Here is an 11,126-nt window from a genome sequence, read left to right on the forward strand (position 1 = left end):
TTAACAATATTAATAATAATAATAACACAGACCAGATTTACCCTCCCACCTGAAACAACCATAAAAATGGACAAGATATGAAACAATGGTTTACAGACATCAGACAACCAATAATATGGGAACAAGCAAGGTGAGCCCTATATTTGTCCTAGCTCACTGACTAGAGACTTTCCAGATGTAGCATTGGAGAAAGAGCCCAGAAGTTTATTGACTGACCCGCATGGAGGAGACCGAGCTGAGGGCTCCAGGTGGGCAAGGCAGCTGTCGCTCACAGGAGAGAGTACTGGAGAGGAGGGACTTACACAGAGAGGGAGCTCCAGAGATCTACAGATGGTCATCCTTGAGTTCCCGGCTGAGTACTACTGATCAGCACTTGTACGTGGCGAGACTACCAGTAACTAGAGAAAGAAACACTCAGAAGGCACAGAGGACACAGTCCTGGGGCTCACCCAAAGCTGGGAATAGCTCGAGTAGCCACCAGTGAGAACAGAGAATCTCATCATACAAGGGCCATTGGATTGAATATTCAAAAGATTAGTACCTTACTAATTAGCCCTAAAGACTGTTCCGATTCTACCTAACAAAACTTAAAATGGAAGTAAAGCTATACACTCTTTACAAGTAATTTTGTAGTACAAGTAATTTACAAGTAATTTATCCTAGAATAAAATTCAAGAATATATAGAAATACAAAAATATCTAGCACCCAACAAGGTAAAATTTACATTCTCTGCATACAATCAAGACTAACCAGACATCCAGGGGCTCAGTTGGTTAAATGTGTTCCTTCGGCTCAGGTCACGATTCCGGAGTCTTGGGATTGAGACCTGCATTGGGCTTCCTGCTCAGAGGGGGGAGCCTGCTTCTCCCTCTGCCTGCCACTCCCCCTGCTTGTTCTCTCTGTCAAGTAAATAAAAAATCTTTTAAAAATTTTTTAAAAAATAAGACTAGACACCCAAAAAGCAGAAAAATATCCCCTTGACGAGGAGAAAAATCAATCAATAGAAACAGACCCAGAAATTATAGAGATTTTAGTAGACAAGAACATCAAATAGCTAGTGTAATTGTATGCTACATATTCAAGAAGCATTGAGCATGTGGAGACACGGAAGATATTTTAAAAAGACTCAAACCACTACAGACGAAAAATGAAATGTCTGAGTACCTTCTGAACACAAACCCTTAACACATTCAGTTATCTCTGCCTGGAATACTTTTCCTCTCCAATTTCATTTGCTAAAATGTATTGTTACTCAGATTCCATCTCTATTATCACTTCCTCAAGGAAAACCTGCCTCATCTCCAAACTAGATCACACCCTTTGGCTACAGGACGATACAAATCTATATACGATCAATTTACTGTCCTTAACACAAATATACTTTAGGCGATTATATTAGATATTATTTAGGGGATTGTGTGTTTAATCCCTGCCTCCATCACTATCGAAAGTACCATGCTGACATGAGTCATGTTTGGTTTTGTTTACTATCATCTCCAGTACCTTGCATAGTATTTGACATGTAAAAAAGATTTGATGTGGAAAGAGGAAAGGGGAGGGGGGTGGAAATAACTAAGGGAAAGGAGAAAGTCTCTCTATATCTTCAGAAGGGTTTCAACCCAGAAGCATTATATATATTATAAAGTAAATCCAAAATGGCAGACAGTTTCAAATTTGACAGCTCAAATACACAAATTTTGATTGATGTACAAATCTTGTTAAGAAAAACACGAAAGTGTTGCCTTTTCTTTAGCTATGTTTCCCAAGAGATACACAGAATTAGATTTCTTGTTCTGACACAGATATCCCTAATCCTTAACTTTATAATAAAATTGAACTTTGAACAACACGAGTTTGAACTGCACAAGTCCACTTACGTGTGGATTTTTCCTAATAAATAAATGTATTTTCTCTTCTTTATGATTGTCTTAATAACATTTTGTTTTCTTTAGTTTACTTTATTGTAAGAATGCAGATAACCTATAAAATAGGTGTTACTCAACTGCTTATGTTATCGGTAAGGCTTCTGGTCAACAGGAGGCTATTAGTAATTAAGTTTTGGGGGGAGTCAAAAGTTATATTGTAACAACCTCAATGGAATACTTACAAGTATTAGATCTTTACTTGCTGCTTTGATTCTAATTGGGCCCTCAGATGGTAGAGCAAAAATCTGATGGAGACTGTAAAATGTACCTTTGCAGCAATAACATTGGAAAATTAGACCAACTCTATCCCTACTTATTGCATGTTATAAAGGCTACTATCTCAGAATACTGGGGGGAAAGAAGAGCATTGGTTGTACCGGGGCAATATGAGATATGGACAGGTTTTCTTTTACACAGCATTGCTAGGTGATTCCTTTCTTGAAAGATAATTTTAGTAGTCTGATGATTGTCAAAAATTGGTTTTTGGGAGAATATTTAACTTCTGTATTATCATTTGTTGAATATTCAAATGGATGAGCTTAATTGATTTTAAGGTGCATTTTCTTTCGAGATAATGTAATGACTGCCAGTGTCGACTCTGCTACTTAAAATGTGTGATTAACAGGATTTGAATGTTTAAACATTTAACACTAAACATTTAAACATTTGAATTGGAAGTTAAAAATATGTTTAAATTATGCAAAGATGAGTAATGTCCTGCATAGCCCTGTTTGTCCGCTAAGAGAGAAGGCATCCATTAGCTCTCTGAAATTCTACCTAAGTAGTCACCCAGTCCTCTTAAGATGGGATAGTCACTTTGATCTGTCTGTCCTCTGAAAAATTACAGACTACCCCAACTAGAAAAATGGGATCCTCCTCTTCTTCCCAAACTAGAAATTTGATGCAGTACTGGGACCCTTTAACTGTCACAATATACCTTTCTAGATTTTTCTCACAATAGGAAAATAAAGTTGCTGATATCTGAAAAAGTAAAGCGTGTTGTGATGTATCTTGTGCAAAATCTGTGTTAGTTGAGAGAGGCTGTTATGCTAAGGTAACAAACATTACACATCATATCTACCCACAATCGTTGACCAAAGCTAGTCACAAGGTTCCACATAATTGCATCAATGTTGAGAAATATGAGTGCCATTATCTCTAGTACAATCCTTATCACACTCTTTAAAGATATGACACTTGAGAAGAGAAATGCCAGCAATCTGTGTATGTGTGTGTGTGTGTGTGTGTGTGTGTGTGTGTATGCTCATTTGCCCCTCTTGAATCATTTTTTTGTGGCGTCACAGAAAACAGGGGCTAGGTTTAATAAGAGAAGAAGAGTGCCTTGATAGTACTGCTAAAAGATAAACTGAAACATATTAATTTTTTTTAAGAGTTTCAGCAACCTTAATGGAGAAATGTGGTCTATGTGTTGACTGCTCCACTCACCAGCCATACCTCTGTCTCTCTCCCTCTCCTTGGACTTCCCTATTCTTTGAGACACACAATATTGAAATCAGGCCAATTAACAACCCTACAACATTATTGTATAATAAACCCTCAGTGCTCAAGTAAAAGGAAGAGTCCTACATCTCACATTTTAAATCAAAAGCTAGAAATGATTTAAGTTTAGTGAGGAAGGCATGTCAAAAGCCAAGATCGGCCAAGATGCCTCTTGTATCAAATAGTTGGCCAGCTGTGAATGCGAAGGAAAGGTTCTTGAAGGAAAATGAAAGTTCTCCTCCACTGAACACACAAATGTTAAGATGAAACAGCTTCATTGCTGATATGGAGAAAGTTTGAGTGGTCTGGATAGAAGATCGAACCAACCACCACATTCCCATAAGTCAAAGCCTAATACAGAGCAAGGCCCCAAACCTCTTCTGTTCTATGAAGGCCACGAGACGTGAGGAAGCTGCAGAAGGAAAGTTTGAAGTTGCAGGGGTTGGTTTTTGAGATTTATGGAAAGAAGCCATCTCCATAACGGAAGAGCGCAAGGGGAAGCAGCAAGTGCTGATGCAGAAGCCAGTTCTCCAGAAGCTCCAGCTCAGATAACCCATGAAGGTGGCTACACTGCACAACAGGTTTTCAATGTAGACAAAACAGCCTTCTATTGGAAGAAAATGCCATCCAGGACTTTCATAGCTGGAGAGAAGTTAATCCCTGGCTTCCAAGCTTCAAAGGACAGGCTGACTTGCTTGTTAGGGGCTAATGCAGCTGGTGACTTCTAGTTGAAATCAGTGCTCATAGACCACCCCAAAAACCTAGGGCCCTTAAGAACTGTGCTAAATCTACTCTACCTGTGCTCTATAAATGAAACAACATATGTGGATGACAGCACATCTGTTTATAACATGACTTACTGAGTATTTTAAGCCCCCCGTGAGACCCACTGCTCAGAAAAAAAGCTTCCTTTCGAAATATGATTGCCTATTGACAGAGCACCTGGTCAGCCAAGAGCCTTGATGGAGATGGACAATAAAATTCGTGTTGTTTCCATGCCTGCGAACACAATATCCATTCTGCAACCCATGGATCAAGGAGTAATTTTGACTTCCAGGTCTTATTATTTAAGGAATACATTTCTAAAGGCTCTAGCGGCCATGAATAGTGATTCATTCGATGGATTTGGGCAAAGTAAATTGAAAACCTTCTGGAAAGAATTTACCACTCTAGATTCCATGAAGAAGATTCGTGATTCATGGGAAGAGGTAAAATATCAACATGAACAGGAATTTGGAAGAAGTTGATTCCAACCCTCATGGATGGTGTTGAGGGGTTCAAGACTTCAGTGGAGGGAGTGACTGGAGAGGTGGTGGAGATAACAAGAGAACTAGAATTAGAAATGGAGCCTCAAGATGGGGCTGATTTGCTGCAATTTCATGATAAAACTTGAACGGATGAGGATTTTTTTTCTTATGGATGAGCAATGAAAGTGGTTTCTTGAGATCAAATCTACTCCTGGTGAAGATGATGTGAAGATTGTTAAAATGACAGCAAACAATTTAAAATGTTACATAAATGTAGTTGATAAAGCAGTGGCAGGTTTGAGAAAATTGACTGCAATTGTGAAAGAAGTTCTCTGGGCAAAATGCTATCAAACAGCATCACACACTCTGGAGAAATCATTCTTGAAAGGTAGAGTCAATAGATGAGGCCAACTTCATTGTTGTCTTATTTTAAGAAACTGCATGGCCACCCTGACCTTCAGCAACCACCACCCTGATCAGTCAGCAGCCATCAGTGCTAAGGCAAGACCCTCTGGCAGCAAAAGATTATGACTCACCAAAAGCTCAGATGATAGTTAGAATTTTTCAGTAATAAATTATTTTTTAATTAAGATATGTACATTGTTTTTTAGACATAATGCACATTCAGTAGATGGCAGTGTAGTGTAAACATAAATTTTATATGGACTGGGGAACCAAAAACTTCATGTGACTCACTTATTGTGCTAGTCACTTTATTGAGGTGGTCTGCAACCAAACCCACAGTATCTCCGAGGTATGCCCGGGCATACTCCTTTCTAATACTCCTGTTGTCTTCCCCCATTCTCTCTTATACACTTAAGTCATCTCTTCCAATGCTGCAGAAATAGCTGCCAGTAACTTCACTGGAGGTAAATGTGTGCAGAAGTGGCTGTGGGGACAGTTTTGATGCTCCTTTTTAGCTTCTGGATTTCTAGCAAGTCAAGGAAGAGATGCGGGAGATTTAAGTCTTGCTTTCTGGGGAGAAAACCCAATCTTATGACTCTTGCTGGACTTAGGGGAGTAGAAACAGCATGAGTCCATAAGCCAGACTTGGGTCAAGCTGGAGAAGATTGGGTTAGATCAAGAAAGAAGTGGATGACAATGGGAATTGGAGGGGGTGAGGAATGGAGGTAATTAAAGATGTTAATATCGGTAATAATGATGATGATAGCTAAAACTCATTAAACACTCATAGGCTAAAGATGGTGTCTCCATAAGAACCCTGGACATCAACAAATTATTTCAAAACCAATGGTCATATTTTAAAACATATGTATCTGCAACTTCCAGAAAATGGTTTGAATAAGGACAAAAGATTATTTTATTTTCCTGATTGTTCAATAAACATTTGCTAAATAAAAATTTTAAGGTACTGAATTTCCCTAGAAATCTCTTTAAAAAAAAAAAAAGAAAAACCGTTATACTCATCAGACAAAAGGGTTTGAAATTCTAGGCATTGCCACAAATCATCTTTTTAAAAATTTTTTTTTGCTTGGGATATTTTGATCATGTGCTTAGATCTCATGATCTAAAAGGAAGGATACAGGAACCATTACCTCATTTTCACAACTTACTGCACAAGTATTTAACTGGAGGATGGCGAACCTGGTGGCAAGTTTTCTGGAAGTCACTGTGCTATGAACATTTGCTTCTTCCAGGCACTTCTAGTTACATCAAGACTCTCCCACCACAGTCAGCTTGTGGTTGATTTGCTGAAGTCAGGGATCCGCTCTAACCCGGATGTCTGGAAGAGGGGGTGTTTGACCAAGCTGGGATTCCAGGAAAGTTACCAAGAAAGAATATCTTAATTGCTCACTAATTTGACCAAACTAAAATATACACCAGCATTTTCTGTTATGTTCTGAGGACACGAATGAGTAAGATACAGCTCTGCCCCTTGAATAATTGATACTCTGATTGGAGAAGTTCAGCCTAAAGAGGAAAATCTGTGATCTTTATAGCACACTCTAAATCAACTCTTGAAAACACTTTTAAGGAGCAAAATGCTGATTTTCCTGCTTAGAGACCATTTCAATTTATATTTATATTTCAATTTATATTTCAATTCCTCCTAAGATATATATTGTGTACATATTATATAACAATATATAATATGTAGTAGTATATATAACAATAATATAAATAATATATAATGTAATGATATTCTCCATATGTATATGTGTGTGTGTGTGCTATTTATAAGTTGTTTCCATATCTTGGCTATTGTGAATAATGCTGCAATGAACATTGAAGGCAGGTGTGTCTCTTCAAGATACCGATTTAATTTCCTTTGCATATATATCCAGAAGAGGGCTTGCTGGATCCTTCATACTGTTTCCCCACATGGCTGTACCAATTTACGTTCCCACCAACAGTGCACAAGGCTTCCAAAAAGGATTAGGTCTTGAGACAGACAAACCAGGGCTTGAAAATATATTCCACCTGCTCCACGCTATGTGATCAAGGTCACCCCACCTTGCTGAATTCCTGTTTCCTTGAGGGTAAAAGGAAATTTTACCATAGGGTTCTGAAGATCTGATGGTAAAGCCATTTTATAGTGCCTAGAACAATGTCAGTCACATACTAGTTACTAAAACAATTTTGCATCTCTTTTTTTCCCTGTTCCTTTGCCTGACTCTACTCAGTCGTGAAATTGGTAGCGCAGCTTGTCGGCTCGAAAGTAAACGCACTCGTTGGAATGTATAGCCACGCTCTTCCAAAAGGGTTTGGAAACAGTCTACTCCAGCGTACTCTACCTCTCTGTTTTAATGTCGGCGTGAATAAAAATGGAGTCATTACCTCTTGCTACTTTGCTGAGAGAACCGAGATGAGGATGACTCAGATGCTGTTTGACCCAATCTGAACATTCAAAAATAGGTTCCGTGTCAACAATAAGTCAGGGTAATCAGGTCATTTCTGCGGGCATGCTTGGAGGAGAATGCTCTGATCTCCATTACTATTTTAAAGCTCAAAGTACTGAAATTTGCGGTGAGATTAGTTCCAAGGGGCCTCTTCTTTGTAATGCAGGGGACGGTTTCTTTTACGAAAAGATTCAGGCAATTTCTCAGGAATGTGCTGCTTTGGAGTACAGATGCCTGCCGAGCACATGAATCAAATTAACTCTTATAGTAAAACATTAATCTATTCCCCTGGTGCTTTTCCCAAAAGTATTAAAAAGAAGTCGCTGAAAAATTGTTGCTAGGAAATTCTGGAGACCAACTGCAAGAAACAAAATGCAACTTCCGATCATCTGGGCAAGGCCGAGGCTTTTAAAAATTATGATGATATGTTTCCCTCTAAGGTTAGTATATAACCCTCTTCATGGAAAGTAACACCTAGATTCTGAGCCCCAGGCCCGTATTCTCTGTCTGTAGCTATCTGTAATACATACACCCTCTGGAAGAGTCGCTTGAATCCAGGATAGATTTTCAAGTGGAAAAGTCACAAGCAAAGAGAAAAACAGAAAAATGTGGGGGTTGGAGGGGTAGGGATTGGAGACAGTCAAACAAAAAGGAGTGAAAAATACATTTTAGGCAAAATTATTGGGTGCCTGAGCACATGCCAAGTTTTCAAGAAAAATAAACATGATAAAAACATATGCCCCGTGGATTCTTAAGAAACACTATTGATGAGTCGACTACCTCTCTTCATTAGCCTTGGTGACCTCAGAGAATTGTCTTTAGAAAACCTCTAAATTTCAAAATCCAAGATCATATTTATTATCAAAGCAAAGGCAAAAGTAAACATTGAACAGGTGAGAGCATTGTAGTTGTTTTATCTCATTACCGAACGACTGTAGTAAACTTACTCCTATTATTCATGAGTTAACGATTTTATTATTAACTTACAGAACTATAGAGAAAATAGACAATTTTATTCTTCTAGGGAAATATGTAACCGAATCAAAGCAGAGTTCATCTGCCCAATGCACAGCAAGCCCATTAAAACTGACATGGAGACTTTGCAGCGAAGACAGGCGATTTATTGCTATGGTGCCACCCAGGAGAATGGGGAGCTAATGCTCAAAAGTCCCAAATTCTCTGCAAGTGAGGGTTTTAAATAAAGGACAAGACTTGGGGCAAGTGTCTCCTGAGAAGGTAGATGCCTTTGATTGGAGAAGATATTAGAGTCTCCCCTCTACTAAGGCATTAATATTAGCTCTTTATTTTATTTTATTTTATTTTTAAAGATTTTATTTATTTATTTGAGGAAGAGAGTGAGTGAGCAAGAGAGAGAGCACAAGCGGGGGGAGCAGCAGAGGGAGAGGGAGAACCAGGCTCCCCACTGAGCAGGAAGCCTGATGTGGGGCTTGATCCCAGGACCCTGGGATCATGACCTGAGCCGAAGGCAGTCACTTAACCAACTGAGCCACCCAGGCATCCCTAGCTCCTTATTTTAAAACGCTCTACCATGCTAAGGTCTGTTATGCTTTAGTAGCATATGTTATGCTTTAGGATCTTTTGATCCCAATCAGGTCACTTCTGTGGGCATGCTTGGAGGAGAATGCTCTAACTTACCCACTACTGATCCCAGCCAGGTAGTCGCAGCCCATGGGATTCATTGGGCATCTGCATCCAGGACAGGCACAACACTAAACTCTTCCAAAGCACTCTCACACTCAAACCCCACACCAACGCTACACTGTATTACCATCCCAACCTCACTGTGGACCTCTCATTATAAGACATTTCACTTCTCCCTCATTGTCTAGCATACATAACGTTTGGACGGTGTTGTGGAAGGCAGACTCAAAATTGAACCATTTGGTTGTAAAAGTCATTACAATGCCATCGGGATGCCTGGGTGGCTTGGTGGGTTAAGCCCCTGCCTTTGGCTCAGGTCATGATCTCAGGGTCCTGGGATGGAGTCCTATGTCGGGCTCCTTGCTCAGCCAGGAGTCCGCTTCTCCCACTGCTTGTGCTTTCTCTCTCTCTGACAAATAAATAAAATAGTTAAAAAAAAAGTCATTACAATGCCTGATTCATGTGGAAATTTGCTTTAACACTACTATGAATGTTCAAGTGAGATTTTGAATGTGTCTCTCCTACATACACAGTCCCAGATCTGACAGCCATCACTTTATTCCATGGACATTAAAATGACACGAAAGAACAGTAACATATGCAAATAAATACCTCAAAAATACCTCTAAAACATTGTCCTTGATGACAGTATGTATTTAGAATGAGATGTATGAATAAGTTAACCTCATTAATTAAGAGAAACATAGGATCCCTTGAAACTTGATGCTAAGTCAATGTTTCAATTTGCCCCTAGCAAGTACATTTTCAGAATACCCAACAAATGATACAGGGATTTTTCCTCAGTTTCATCAAAATAAGATGTGGAGTATTTTGAAATACGATATAATAAAAACAGCAGAATTTTGTTCCTCGCCTCATAAACTGGATTGCTTTAAACTATAAATCTAAAAGAAGGCTTTTTCCCAAATAAGAAATAAAGTGCAGCTGAATTTTGTGTAATTATTAGTAGGAAGAGGCAGAAATAAAGGAGTGGCTTAAAATTTCTGAAAGTTAAGATTTTGAAGCAGGAAAGTGAAAATGCCATCCAGAGCTCAATGCCAAACTTTTTTTTCCTCTGAAATTGTTTTCATCCAGTTGGTTAGCCCAAGATTTATTTTACAGTTTTATTCTGTGTGTAGTCTCATGCAGTGTTATTTATTAGACTTTATTAGTTTTAACTTACCCCAACGCTAATGTTTTTTGATGAGTGGATTCAGATCTTAAACCTTGCTAATCATGGATAATGTCATTACAGATTTTTGTTTGCTGAGGGCAAACCAAATTTTGCCCTTAATTTTCTCAGCTTTGTCTACGACAAACGCCGCATGAACAAAATCCCAAACCTCTACTGCCATCCAGTGGTCTGTCTGAATTTTTGCAAATAAAATGATTTCCTTTACTGCAGCAAGCCATGATTAGCATTTTAAAAGGAATTTGTCCCCGTAAATTGCTAGAATGTTTTAAGTATTTTAATCTGAAGCAACTGAAAGCAAACACTTTTAAAAATAAACCATACATGTCTATTATATGTACATTATTATCAATAGTGTTATTTTTACCATTGCAACTAAACGATAAATACAGCAATAGCCCATTTCCATCTTACTGTTTCACATGTGATTTCTTTAACCTTTTATTATGATATAATTCAAAACTCATACGCAAAAATAATATATAGAATCCCGTGAAGAGACTGCCAAACGTTTTTCAGAGTAATTGTACCATTTTAGATACCCACCAGCAATGGATAAGAAATTCAGTTGGTTGGCTTTCTCATCCGCATTTGGAGTTGCCAGTATTTTTTTTTTTTAAGATTTATTTGTTTATTTGAGAAAGAGAGAAAGAGAGCAGGAGGAGGGGCCGAGGGAGAGGGAGGGAGATAAGCAGACTCCCTGCTGAGCAGGGACCACCCCCAGCCTTCCCATCCTCC

At 38.7% G+C, this 11,126-nt stretch overlaps 1 pseudogene; it reads left to right on the forward strand.

Annotated features, from left to right (window-relative positions):
• The first annotated feature begins 220 nt into the window (after positions 1 to 220).
• Positions 221 to 5,231, forward strand: LOC117802462 (annotated as a pseudogene).
• Positions 5,232 to 11,126: the final 5,895 nt, after the last annotated feature.

This window comes from Ailuropoda melanoleuca, chromosome 5, assembly GCF_002007445.2.
Source record: "Ailuropoda melanoleuca isolate Jingjing chromosome 5, ASM200744v2, whole genome shotgun sequence".
NCBI classification, from domain to species: Eukaryota; Metazoa; Chordata; class Mammalia; order Carnivora; family Ursidae; genus Ailuropoda; species Ailuropoda melanoleuca.